The sequence below is a fragment of the Amblyomma americanum genome, chromosome 1, assembly GCF_052857255.1.
Source record: "Amblyomma americanum isolate KBUSLIRL-KWMA chromosome 1, ASM5285725v1, whole genome shotgun sequence".
Lineage (NCBI taxonomy): Eukaryota > Metazoa > Arthropoda > Arachnida > Ixodida > Ixodidae > Amblyomma > Amblyomma americanum.
In genome coordinates this window covers 174746535-174761329 of record NC_135497.1, presented here as the reverse complement: position 1 = coordinate 174761329, position 14795 = coordinate 174746535, and the positions used below count along the sequence as shown (strand labels likewise).

The following is a 14795-nucleotide window of genomic DNA, read 5'->3' as shown; positions in this document are numbered from 1 at the left end:
ACAGTACGCACCTTACACACCTCTCTGGCAATAATGGCCCTCAGCAGCTGAGAAAGAACAAGAAAAAAATTAATCTGGCTTTAACAGGTTGCAAATTCACTCAGCGACCTAGCTCAGGCCACTGTTCTGCTTGACGAAAGATAGGTCACAACAGTAAGAGAAGACTATAAATCAAATTTAGCAAATATTTAGGGCCTTTCATTAGCAGTTAAAGCCCGATATTACCCAGTTTGTGCACCCGAAGCAGCAACCATGAAAACCAGGATAAACCCAATTCCTGCTCAAAAAGTGCCTTCAAGAGAAATGCAGTTTTCCAGTGCAACAGGCTGAATTAAGCTACTGTATAGAAACAGGCAGATGTCTTGCACCTCGAGGCAATGGATAAGCTGGCCAGGTGATGGTTTCCATGTCATGTTGCATGGCATGAATTACTGTGGAAGACACCGTTTTCTTTCTCCTCCTTTACAGAGCAGTTGCGGCTAATACCAGTTTCACAAACTGCCAGCAAGAGCCCAGTGCTACAGAATCCGCCTCGTTTGCAGAGAGTTGCAATCCCAGTAGCACTGCTAGGACTGTTATCTTGCCTTTGTAAAATACCTACAAAGAACATTCAATTCAAAGGGCCTCAACAATGTTCAGCAAGAGCTTCTCTAGCACTGTCAATGCTCAAGTGCTGAATGAGGCGGTACGGGTACAAGCATCCCACTCAGTGATGCAATTCGAAAAGGCACTACCCTCCTATAAGAAAGTTGAAACTCTCCCCTCCTATGCATTAAATGTAGGCACGTGCAGTGCCCACAATCATTCTGTTCATTCCCTGATTTACATTTTCAGTGGGCTTCAGCACCCGTTTAGCAGTTGTCTCAAAGCAGTATGTTGGTGAAATTTTTTTTTTCATTAGCTTTGTGGAGCATTTTCTGCTGCAATGGCATAAACAGGAAGGCAACATGCGGTTCTGCAGCAACAATTCAGACTGTGATGCAACACATGGCAAGCACTTACCTCAAAGATGAGTAGGTTACTCAGAGGAAACAATGTGGTGGCTGGATATGGTCTTAAAGAAAAAAAAAAAGCTGCTTTGTAACACGGTTTTTCTATACGGCCAACGAAGCTGTTACTCATTTATTATAAATTTATACGCTTCATTAATTACTGATGAGGCATGTCGCTAGGAATACTTTATTTGGCACGGAAGTCCTGGCCAACGTGTGTCTAATGCGACTCTGCTTGTAGGCTAAGGTGCAGACTTGTGGGCAAAATCTTGAGCCAGTAGCCTGGAACGGCGAATAAGTGCCTGGGAAAAGAGAATGCCGCGCCATACAAGGTGGGCTGCTGCAGTCCCTCCACTAGCGTCAGGTCAGTCATACACAGGGTTGGATGCCATGAAAAGAGAAAAAAGTATGCAAGCTCAGAACAATAAAATGCAACTAATAAACCACTAAGAGAAAAACCACAAACAAGTACACAAAAAATGGAATGCATATGACAGAAAAAAGATATGGACATCTCCCAAATGTAGCAGCAGCCCACGCACTCCTGTAGTGGCTTTGCGTATGCACATTACAAAGATCCTCAAAAAAGGATAAAAGGAACATTGTTCAAGATGTGCCGGAGAAACCACACACAAAAAGAGTGTTGTGTTGTGTTGGGTTTAATGGCACATAAGCAGCTAAGGCTATCATGCGCCAGGCTTAAGGTATATGAACACTTTTCTGTAGGTGGGAGGAAACATGGTTGTGTAGAGGACTTAAATTGCTATTTCGTTCTGGTAGTAATAAGAGAAAGAAGAAATTTTATAAATGGCTGAAAATAAACGCTTTCAAGAAGGTCAGATAACCTCAGTAGCCATCCTTGGCTGGGCAAGGATCCTGAGGCTCCCAACCATTCAAATAACCACCTCAGCCCTCTTCTCATGGAATGAGAAAATGGCTGAAATGCATCATATTTTAAAGCAAAGCTGTGGATCAAAGTTTACAGTTTCTGAAGAACATCTGCTTCTTTTAAAAAGCTAAAAACCGAAGATATGTTAACAATGGCATTTTCGCCTAAAAGCAGCGCTGGGTGTAAAGGAATGTATGCATTATAAAACTTCGTAAAGTGCTTATTTCTTAGTTTTTCGAGTTTTGCACAAGAGAACACACAAAAAGAAGTGTGTACAAGGCAGAGAACGGAAATGAGTGAATATAGTCAAGACAAATAATGAAAGGGTTTCAGAAAGGCTTCCGAAGGTCACAAGCTCCATGTGCTAAACCCAAAACCTTAAAGGGGCGGAGACACCAAATTTTTGGTTGGAGTGTTCTTAGTTTCAAACATAGCATACTCCCACCAGGCGCACGATACGTGCTCTGCGATTCAAATATGCGCATTAAATATTATCGCATTATATATACTGAGCGATTTCGGTCTGAGTGTTGGGGCACATTACGACGTCACTCCCGAGGAAGAGCAGCAACCCTGGTCATGTGGGCTCCAAAAGTAGTGACACAGGGACCGCTACATCGTCTGCTCTAGTACACATGCTGCACATACCAGGGCCTTTCGAAATGCCGGCCAGTACTGCGATATGCTTTATTTTCGAGTACTTCAAATATTAAAACAGATATTTGAAATTACAATACAAACATGTTTCCACAAAATGCAGTGATGAAAAGAAACATTTCATTCCTCTTCATAATCGCATCCTAAAGCTTATATTGAGCATCTCAATGAATGAGGGAAAATCATGTAGAATGGTACAATCAGTCTGAGCCCAAAATGTGTTCAGGAAAAAAACATGACAGCTTGACTTTGTAAGCTGCCGAACGACAATATTTCGGCTTTTCACTTCTCGGCCTTTAGGCGAAGATCATAGCACCGAAGCGCTGCCTTGTGGTAGAGCATCCGCCTCACATTCGGGAGGGTCCATTCCCAGCGCCGCCGGGTACCCACCGGTTTTTTAATGGGTACAAGATTTCCCCCGCCATGGTGCTCGTCTCATCTAGGGTGAGATGCTTGGGAAAAGGGTCTTCGACCAAACCGTTGCCTTAACGGATCAGTGATAAGTTCTGCCATCAAGCAACCCTAAATCCGCCTCGTGAGGTAGGAGCCCATCTTTTTTTTTTTACCCGTCATGCACACCTGGCGATGCGTGTGAGCCAGCCACAATGGTAGCGAGCAAATATCGCTGCACTTTGCTCGAAGAGGGTTTGTGAGCAGAGAGAGCTATGGCATCTCTCTTGAGGCTAGAGAAGTGAACGTTATAAGTTTTGTAACTGGCACAAGGCGAGAGTTTTGGACTGCGGGTTTTAACCACGTGGAGACGCTTTTGTGCCCGCATTTGACGGAAATTTTGAGGCGCAGGCTATCCTTCCCACGCAATGCACCCCTGGAGAGCCGAGCACTAGGCCGGGGGACCGCCTGTTCCCATTGGATTAATTGGCTGGTGGACCGGAGGCCGCGGGAATCGTACCCACGACCTCCCATAGCCGAGGCGAGCACTCAAGCACGAGGGCACGGCTGCGGTGGAGATGCTCTTGTTACAGTTCAGACACTGGAAAGGCGTGCGTATGACGTGATGTGGCATTGTTGAGAAACATTAATAACAAAAAATCGATGAACAGCAGCTTGAGCTACAACAAGAGTGAGAGCATTAACAAGACGACCTCTTCCACACTCCCTTGTGACACCTCCAGCCGTGGAATGCTGCCCCAGATGCAGCATTCTTGACGGGACATGGCCCGCTTAACTCTTGTGTGTGGGTTTCAGCACACTGAAATCCCTGGCCGTAACGGACCCACAGATGCTGGCACATTTCAACTAGGACTCTGTGCAGGAATTTCAGCAGCTGTTTCCCTTCTCACTGGACGAAAAGTGCCTGACTGATCCGGACTCTTAGATTTGGAAGTTTGTTAAAATTATGCTTACAAGTTTTTGCTTTCTTTTAATGGTTCATAAGAGTGGTGGCCATATGTGCTGACATTACATGTGCTTTCACAAAAGAAACAAACAAGTCTACTTTGAGAAAATTCTGGAAAATTTTTACACTGAACACTCTGCATGCTTTCAGGGGCTCCATACACTGCTCACTGTACTGCAAAAGAATATTTCAGGCTTTCAAGAAGGAACCCTTGAACAAGAAGGCTGACAAAGGTTGGTTTGCTCATCACTGAGAAGCACTGCCTTTCCAATGAAGGCACACTCTGGCATCCCTTTCGATAGCAGCAATGGCACAGGACAAGCATCAAGCGATTTGCACAAAAAGTAACAGCTTTATACGACCTCGTCATCACAGCTCGAACCGCAGAGAAACTAGCCTCTATTTGTTTGTTTCTACAATAGCCTACAAGATTGACGAGGCCTGAGAGCAAGATTTACAGATCGATTTTGATGCCACACTGGGGTGACGTGGCACCTCGCATCAGCATACTGAAAGTGCATGAATTCTGCACATTACTATGACTATGGCTTATTCCACAAAAAATACTTTTGAACGTAGCTGTGTCTATTGATATGCACGAGACCAAATTTATAGAGGAGTGTGGCAACCTGTACAGAACCAACCAGTATATACAATGCTCACTTAATTGAAGACAAGAAAAAGAGAGCTAAAACAGACAGGCTGCCATGCCTAATACTCATTAGAAGCAAAAATATGTCATGTCAATAACAACGGACCGTGTGCTGGACACTCACAGTATCGTTAAAACTCGCAGCAGACCTCTGCGTTAATTTCAGTCCGTCGTTTTCCTAGACTTGACCACTTTCTTGATGGTGTCCCTCACAATTCCCCGACTTTTCCAGGTAAACGAAATTCCTCTTGACAATTCTAGGTTGCTAGACACCCTTTAAAACCGTCACAGCCCTTCCAATAAATACAGTAGAGCCTTGCTGTTCTGTTCTTGATTCGTGTAATCTGCAGTATCACAAAACCAAAAATTATGCGTGTTCAGCTATTTTTATTCACAATACAAATCCTGGATAACTTTTTGAAACGATTCCCTGGCATACATGTCCATAATTTTGCCAAATTCTGACCATATGATGCATTCAGATACCAAGAGAAAATGCCAGCCAAGCTAGTCATCATTTTTGGACGCTTTGCCCACATGCAATTGAGCATTGCAGAAAAGACGCCGCTGCTGCCCTGCACAAAGGCAAAGACACAAAGCATCTTAAGAGCAGCTGCGGCTCTTCCACAATGCACAAGTGTAACAGGAAAGAGTATCTGAGAACGGTAAGAAATATTTGACGGACTGGACATGCCATGAAACTTCACCCCCTTGGAAAACAAAAATATGGAAACAACTTGCAAGCGCTAGAAAAGGAACTTTTCAAAATTTGTGCCAGCACATTACGAAGGTTTTAATGAAGTGAAAGTGCCAATAAATGCCAGGGACTAGGAAATGGCGCAAAACCTGGACATAGAGACAGTCACGTGCAGACCAGCAAAAAATTTTTCCATAGGGGCTAATTCAAGCTTGTTGCTAAAACATTGCATTCATAACATCCCAAAAAAATATGAAGGGAGAAAAGAAGGGGGGAGGAGACAAAAAAAAATAAAAGGGAAGGTGGCACAAACCTTTGCCTTAAAAATGCAAAATGCCTTGTTTCGTACCATTTGCAGAAGCTATCATGCCAGGATTTCGCATTCATTGAAAAGCAGTGTGCGAGGCAGACTAGCCAGCAATTAAATTATTTTTCTAGGTAATTTCTAATGTAATTCATTACTTTTGTGGCCTGGAAATTTAGTAATGTAATGAACTACTTTCAAGCAGTAATTTCACGGAAAAGTAATTAATTACTAGCAATATTACTTTTGCTGCATACCGAGTCCATGCTTCTCCTCGCATCTGCCATGCTTTGGCCTCACGTTTGCGGAGATGAGCATATACAAAGCAAAGGTAGGGTATATGGGGGTTTAATGTCCCAAATTTTCTGAACATGTCCTAAAAAATGCTACAAAGATTTGCTTTGGTTTAGTTTGGTTTATGAGGTTTAACGTCCCAAAGCAACTCAGGCTATGAGGGATGCCATAGTGAAGGGCTCCGGGAGTTTTGACCACCTGGGGTTCTTTAAAGTGCACTGACATCGCACAGTACAGGGGCCTATAGCATTACACCTCCACCAAAATGAGACTGCAGAGGCCGGGATCACACCAGTCTTTCGGGTCAGCAGCCGAGCACCATATAACCAATGAGCCACAGCGGCGACTCCCAAAGAGAGAATAAATTACGGAGGGCACTAGAGACTACTTCCATGCTTTGAAAGCGAAAAACATTCATTTTTTAATTTATATTGTTTCCTTTCTTTCTAGTGACACACCTACTCATTAGCATACAGTCATAGGGCAACACATTAAATGAATCATTACTAGCCACGGAGCAACGCGGTTTTGTGGCCAATGGGTTGCGCGATCACCTCACAGTCTGAAGGCCCTTGGTTCAATTCTCTGCACCCTCGGAAGAAATTTTTCTCTTTGCTGATGATGTCACTGGGGGTTGTGAACCACTTTTCCTGGACATCGACAACATAGCCGGGTATCGCATTAAAGTGCTACTTAAGGCTCTTGCCTTAAAAGTGCGCAATTAGTAATAGCCAGCATGCCAGGGAAGCGGCGTACGCAGACGAGAGGTGATGTGCGCGCAGGTGCCAGCACTGCCTTTGTGAAAAGTCTGCATATCAGTCACAGGACTGCCACGCATCTTCCTGCACTGCATACGGTCTCACACACAAACGCATTGCATGGCCACCAGAAGAGCGCCATGACCAAGGCATGCCATATGGCACCTTCGCACGGATGCACTGCGAGTGCTTGAGCAAGTACTTTGACATCGCCGCACTGACAAGAAATCTCAACTGACATGTCTAAGAAAGTTGGTCGTGAGTTGTCGGCTTTTATGCCCTCATTTGAGGCCCTATTTCTAACTCAAGGGCAACAAAGGCAACAGCTCCCCAGTGACATGCAATTTATTTCCACCAACTTGCCTGCAGAACAAATCAATTGAACATCAGCAGAACTGGCAGCTTCTCAGCACCCCTGTGCACTTCTGGGATGATGCGTGGATAAGCAGTCAATGTACTCCGGCTGTTTATGCGGATGACAAATTCTTCAAAATCAGGATGGTGGGACGATATTACACATTGAATGATGTACTTCTGATTGAAGAGTGATATGAGAAGGACCATCTACATCAGCAAAGTGGCTGTTCAAATTGAGTAAAGAGGGGCAAAATTTCCAACACCCATTTTCAAGCTCAGTGGCAGTGCAAACAAAAAACTCGAAATTTTCCACAAACCATGACCAATGCGCAACATTTTAGCATCGAAACTAAGTAATTTTCATTACTTAAGGCAGGTAATTGTAATGTAATGTCGTTACTTTTTGAGACCAGTAATTTGTAATGTAATTTAATTACTTCTGTGATTTCTAGGAAATGAATTAGTTATAGAATTTAATTACTTTTCAAAAGTAGTTTTGCCACGTATGGTGTGTGGTCGGCGGCTGCCTAGGGAACTTCTCAGTGTCCTTAAGTACTTACGCAAACAATGACACACCACCCAGTTCCCTACATGTGACAATGTCCATGAGAAAAAGGAATATTGTGACAAAGACGGCGAAGCTGGCTGTGGTGCGTTACAGAGCAGTCGCGCTAGGCCAACGGCCATTAAATTATAACTCTGCCATCGTTCATCGCGCCTCACTCTTTGGACGGCCACCACGTAACAATATTATACACCACACAGCATTTGCATTGGAGGGAATGGCCAAGAGCATTTTCCATTTGGTTTTCTGCGTGTTAAAGGAATATATACACGTAACTTTGGTGGCATGTTTTCTTCTCTACAATGATGCATAAAATACTACTACGCATGAATAACCATGTGATATTTGCCCACGGCCGCTAAATAATTTATAATTTTTTCTGTCATGCTGTTTCGGTTTCAACAGCTGAACAATGGCTGTGATGTCAAAGAGTACTTTTGTGTCACGTGAGGCATAGAAAAACGCCGATATAATCGCTGCTTCATCGTTATAATTTACTGCAGGGCTGAAGCCAGCCTTGCTCAAGGGCTGGAATGACAACTAATGTGGAAGCAGCGATTATATTGCATTTTTATGCCTCACGTGACCTGCAGGCACACGTTGGCATCAAAGTCCTTATTCGGCTGTTGAAACTGAGACCGAAACAGCACGAGAAAGAAATGCTATTATAAATTATTTAGTGGTTATAGGAGAATACCAGGTGGTAATTCATGTATAACAATGCCTTACACATCATTACAAAACAAAAAACACGCACCCAAAAGTTAGGTGTCTATACTCCTTTAATTCTTTAGACCCACCATTCTGCTTACTGATCTTGCTTTGCAGTTCATCTGCTGAACGACTTAGAGATATCACCTGAGAATTGCAGATTACTAAAATATTCTCCATTAACACTTATCCCCAACTGTTCTGAATCCAGGCCTCGGAATAGAGAAGGTATTCCTGAATACCTCCTGTTTACAGGAGGTATTTTGTTGCAGAGGACGCACTGCGGAGAGTCATTTTTTTTTTGCACGATTGGTGATTTATTAGACACTGCAGTCCAAGACTTCTTCAGCACAGTTTGGTATTGACACTGTTGCTTCCATCATTGGCAAAACGCCATCCAATGAAAGTAACGCCTATATGGAAGCTGAAGACAGATAAACTTGTACTGTTGGAAAAAACTGCATGCGTGCTAGACACTTGCTTGTTCACTCAAATACGGCCTAATAGAGCAGCTGGGACACGGGACCTGGCTTACATACCTTCGAGGGCTGCACTCGTAGCTATGTGATTAAAAGGTTTCACCTGCGCATTCTTTGAAATGCATCAGGTATCATCTTTTACCAGGTCAACGGATATACTCAGGCTGCTTTCAGTTTGGGCATATCGTTAAGTGGCGACCAGCCGAATAGTAAGCGGCGATGAACGATGGCAGTGAGATCATTCTAATGGCCGCTCGCCTATAGCGCGACCTTTTTGTTCCCGCGCCACTGCCAGCTTCGTCGTTTTAGTGAGACTGCCGAGCGATTGTCCCGATAGTGAATAGAAGACACCGACAGAGAGACGGCTCAGTGGAGATGGGTTCAGAGGAGGATGGTACAACAGAAATGGCATGGAGGGGAAGTGCTGGCCGCCACGATGAAAGATATGTGTGAATGAATCCTGGTAGACGAAGCTTCCGGGACACAGGTCGCCAGTAGCCGACGGACGAAGCCCTTGAATGCACCGAATGGCATGGGCAGGGGGGCGGTGTCCTCACGTGTGGGCGGTGTCTCGGGTCGTGGCAGCGTTGTCATGTCAACATGCCTTGTGGTCAGGGCGGGGGACAGGACGGGGCAGGGGACGGGAATGGGGAGAGTGGCGAGGTCGGTTCAGGTTCGGCGGGCTGGGCACAGCAGGGCGAACCAGGTGCACACGGCCAATGATAACGGCAGGCGGAGGACTCTGAAGATCCAGGACCAGGATGGGGATGATACCCCGCATCTCACACCAAATGTTAAGTGGCGACCAGCCGAATAATAAGCGGCGATGAATGATGGCAGTGAGATGATTTTAATGGCCGCTGGCCTATAACGTGACCTTTCCGTTCCCATACCACTGCCAGCTTCGTCGTCTTCGTGACAATATTGCCGCTTTGCACACAGTTTTTCCACAGTGCCGCGAGGTATGCCTTAACGAGGTTTTACTGTACCTGTGAGTACTAACGTTGCTGAATTTCATGCGTGTCAATGTGAAATCTGAACCGATTCATACACCTCCTGCAGTAAGGCCCATGTTCCAACTATAAAATTGAAGCTCTGATCTATTGCTATGCGATGCATTCAGAGCAGGTGCTGCCCTTGATGGTCGCACAGATAACATTGACCACAATGGCAACAAAGGCATCAAAGGTTGCCTCCAAACTATAGCTCTCCACCATTCGTGGCATGTTTTCCGCTGCTCTACTGTCTTTTTCCACAGTGGCCCACTCATAACTCACCCCAGTTCTGACTGCGGGGCCAATCCAGCAAACAAGTCTTACGCAGTGCTGTTCGGATAGACCTTATGGCCATGCCACTGCTCTAATTACACCCCACCACTTTCGCTCGGCCCCATGGCGACATTCCTAACACAGGTGGGGGAAGGAGGAAGTTGGAGTACCATGAAAGCCAAATGTACAACAAGGACGTAGTGCAGCGGCCTTGCTCAAAGCTCTTGCCCTGAGCTCAAACAGCACAGGTACTTCTGGTTGAGCTTACAACTTCGTCATGCCAGAGCTGACAGCTCACCAGCCACACACATCGAAACAAATTTTTAATTACACATGCCAACAATGCCACATCTATTAAGATATGGAAGATCGTGTTAAGCCATCTATGCTCTAACCAACCCAAAATTCTTACTACTGTCAAGCAGATGACCTCGTTTCTCTTAGGCAATACATCCAGCTCATTACTGCTCACAGCTATGGTAAATTGTCATTTTGACCTCTCAGATTTTCTCACCAAGAGGCACAAGGGCAATTGGTTAACTGTACGGTTCTTGGGACCAAGCGCCATTAAGCAATCACTACAAGCTCTGGGCAAACACTCCCTGAAGTGGCCACCAAAAATCTTGCACCAAAGCTGCAAATTATACTGTATGAAAGGGCATTACTTTTTTTATTTATTTGTACCTCAAAGGCCCACAAGGGAGTATTACGTGAGGGGTGGGCCGACATGATGTATTAAAACATCCTGCCAGAGAACTTTACAGAAAAGGCAAACTGAAGAACTAAACTATTCTACATCCTTGAGGCTTTTTTCCCTCCTGTAATTCCTACTGCACTAGAAGCCGTGTGTTGGTGCTTGAATCTGAATGCCACACACCCATATGCATGCAGCACACATCCTTTTACCAGCATAGCACCACGTAAGATCATGTCAATGCCTCATTTGGGGACAAGGGGTGCAAGCACACAGAGCAGTAGGAACAAAACGTAAAGACTAATGTTGTGTGAGTCACTCCTGTGCTCTGTCTTTTGGGCTACGTCTCAAGATGAACAATCCTCTCCCCATTTTCCTAGAAAAGTGGAACTACAACAAACATCTACTCCTAACTTGTGAAAACAAAACGACGAACACAGAAGGAAGAACATAAACATGTCTCGTCCTTGTCTTTCCATGTATTCTTCAATTATGGGAACTACTTCCTCGTTCAGCTCCCTGTCCTACATAGATTCGTCTGTGGCTTCTCGCCTCTCGCCACTGCTTGTCTCTAGGGGCACAAATGTTGCCAGTTTCACAGCAGGAGGCCCACTTTCAAAAAATTATAATTTGCTAGATCCGTGACAGCCTAGCTGTTTTGTTCACTATACAGGCAGGCTTTGTTCATTTGGGGTCTGTAGGTGAAAGCTGTTGTCTTAATAGTGAATGTTTCCACGTTTCCTTTTTGTTTCTTCTTTCTATGTAATGGCTAGGACAAAAACTGTCGCCCACCCAATGCAAAGGAAATAGCCACATAATCATAAGGTCTCTTCCATTTGGCTGCACTTTCTGCACTAGTTCAAGAAGTGCAGCAAGAGTTCTAGGCTGGCTTGCACTTGCCGAAATGGAAGCGCAGCTGCGGTGCAGCAATACGGCGGTGCCCATGTGTAGGTCGAACAAGCGGGAGAGGTATGGCACTAGTTATTTAATGAAATGATGACAGTTCGTTTTTTGAAAGCTTTATGGTTTATGGGGGTTTACCGTCCCAAAGTGACTCAGGCTGTGAGGGATGCCATAGCGAAGGGCTCTGGAAATTTCGACCACCTGGGGTTCTTTACCATGCACTGACATCACAAAACACGGGCCTCTAGAATTTCGCCTCCATCGAAATTCGACTGCCGCGGCCAGCATCGAACCGGCGTCTTTCGGGTCACGGGTTTCATCCTGGCCGCGGTGGTCGAATTTCGATGGAGGCGAAATTCTAGGGGCCTGTGTACTGTGCGATGCCAGTGCACGTTAAGGGAGCATAGAGACCTAATTTTGGTGGCATATTTTCTTCTTTATAATGATGCGGAAGACACTACTATGCATGAATCACCATGTGGTATTCGCCTACAACCGCTAAATAATTTATAATCGAATATTTCTGTCATGCTGTTTTGGTTTCAACAGCCGAATGAGAGCTGTGACCTCAAAGAGAGGTTTTAGGTCATATGAGGCAGAGAAAAACTGCGATATAATTGCTGCTTAATCGTTTTCATTTACTGCAGTACTGAAGCCAGCCTTCCTCAAGAGCAGGAATGACAACAAATGTAGAAGCACCAATTATATTGCAGTTTTTCACGCCTCACATGACCTACAACCTCTCTTTAAGGTCACAGTCATCTTTTCAGCTAGTGAAACTGAAACAGCACAAGAACGAAATTCAGTTATAAATTATTTAGCAGCCATAGGAGCATACCACGTGGTAATCCGTGTATAATAATGCCTTACACCTCATTACAAAAAAAGATTGGCTTGGTTTATGGGGGTTTAATGTCCCAAAGCGACTCAGGCTATGAGGGACACTGTAGTGAAGGGCTCTGGAAATTTCGACCACCTGGGGTTCTTTAACGTGCCCTGACATCACACAGTACATGGGCCTCTAGAATTTCGCCTCCATTAAAATTCAACCGCCGCGGCCGGGATCGAACCCACGTCTTTCGGGTCAGCAGCCAAGCCCCATAACCACTGAGCCACCGCAGTGGCATCATTACATTAGAAAGAAGAAACCACGCACCCAAAAGTTAGGTGTCTATGCTCCCTTAAAGAACACCAGGTGGTCAAAATTTCCGGAGCCCTTCACTACGGCGTCCCTCATAGCCTGAGTTGGTTTGGGACGTTAAACCCCCATAAGCCATAACCTTTCAGCAAATAACCGTCACCATTTCATTAAATAGCTTGTACCATACGTTCTCTGCTTCTTCGACCTACACATAGAGGAGGTGAGTGACTGTTTGAGGAGTCGTAATGAAAACCTGAGCGGTCAAGTCGAATCGCATGGGCAGCATTTCAGCGCTAATTCGTAAGTCGCCTGTGTGTATACATGCAACGATTTTTTTTTCTTCCTGTGAAACGACCATTTCCTAGAGCAGGTTCATGGTAAAACTTCATTGCAATTTGCTGCTTGAAAATTCTTCCAAGTGTTTCAGGATTTTGGTGGTTGTTGGTGTCGGCGGCATGCAGTTGGTTGCAATTTCGTGACGACAGTAAAGCTATTGGACAATCGGGTCTGCACTCGACCATTCGTTTTGGAAGCGGCCAGTGTCAAGCTGCATTTGAACTGCCTGAGCTGTTGTTGCACGCTGCCGGCACCACCGCGGAACTTCACAGAACTAGTGCAGAGAGTGCAGCCAAATCAAAGAAACCTATCATGACCAATCTTAACAAAGTTGTAGTTTGGGCTTGTTCGTATAGCATATTAGAAGACATAGCGCAGAACAATGGGACAGAGAAAAGCACACAGGACAAGCGCTTATCCTGTGTGCTCCTTTACTCTGTCCCATTGCGCTGCACTATGACTTCTAATATCACCACAATGACCTGTCACACACTGCAACAGTGCCTTAATTGTGAGCTTTATGCACCTCACAAGCTTCCAAACAGTCAAAGGACATCAAGCACATTGCCCACAATGTCCATCTCTTTAAGGGCTCTTTACACCATCAGCTGTAAAAAGGTCTTAAGCTTAGCGGCTTTAAAATTAAGCTTGCTTCTCCAGCTGCCTCATGCGCTCCATTCTAGTTGGCTACCTGGGTCCAAGCACCTTTCCCACGTAAAACCGATGCTCGGCGCAGGTGGCACAGCACTCATTTTAAAATTCTCACAGAAGGTTGAGGGCTCACCTTGTGGCGCCTTAGAGCCTTTGCTGCCTCAGCATTTTAACGTCCCATTTGTTCAGCCTCTGCGCCAGCAAGCCAACGCCGCACTCGAAGCAGGAATCGGGAAGGTCCGTGCATACCACAAAACTGCCAGTCAGTTTTTAGAGTCCTGTTTTCTGAAATAAATATGAATTTAAAAGAACATGTCTCGCGCTGCAGGCACCAAAGCGCAATCGCTTATCTCGCCGCAATTTTTGCACCTGTTTTAGAAAGCGAATTGTAACAGCAGAACACAACTGTAAAGGGCAGCATTAATTCAACACTCTACAGACTTTCCCAGCCGCGGGGCCACAAAAAATCGGACCGCGTACAAAACTCATCGCACAAACGGTTAGTTCAACTGGACTGTTGTCAAACGTTTCCCGCCTTTTTTCGGGAGCACGCAAAAGCTGGTAATTATGCGTGTTTTACATGACCATGAGTTCCATTGGGCTGGATTGACAAAAGGTATAAAACACGCTCAGCGCAAGCTCTTTTCTGTTGAACTGCACAGAGCTTTTGAGCAGAACTTACGAAAAAACAGATGAGTATTTCCCTCCGAGCCTTTGGGTCCACTGCTGGGCAAGCGGGCTCAGCGCTAGTCCTGGGTTATCTGCTAACACAAAATATTCGAGCGCAAGGAAGTTGACAACGGAATGCTGAGTGTCATATAACGGGCAATCACTCAGTATGTGCATACCAAAAGATAGCAAGAACAAATTACTCACGTGCAACACGATCGTGCGCTCTTTCCGTCGACCGGCCATAATGCTACTGAAAGCAATGGTGGTGGTGGTGGTGGTTGTTGCTAAGGGATATTCTGGGGAGGGGGATACTGGCCCCGACGTATGTTTATGGTGTCTCGCGGGCATCACTCTTGGGGGCCAGGGGAAGGCTCGGCTCGGCTCAAACATGGCTCAAACAGCAAAAAATTTGCCAGAC

The 14795-nt window shown here is 45.3% G+C and overlaps 1 long non-coding RNA gene across 1 annotated transcript; it reads right to left on the bottom strand.

Moving 5' to 3' along the window:
• Window positions 1-1170: 1170 nt before the first annotated feature.
• LOC144114229 (uncharacterized) lies at window positions 1171-14792 on the bottom strand. Its single transcript, XR_013310985.1, has 4 exons — window positions 14582-14792; window positions 14388-14466; window positions 13839-13990; window positions 1171-1346 (listed from the first exon to the last, which is right to left on the bottom strand). It is a non-coding gene; the product is annotated as an uncharacterized LOC144114229 (long non-coding RNA).
• Window positions 14793-14795: the final 3 nt, after the last annotated feature.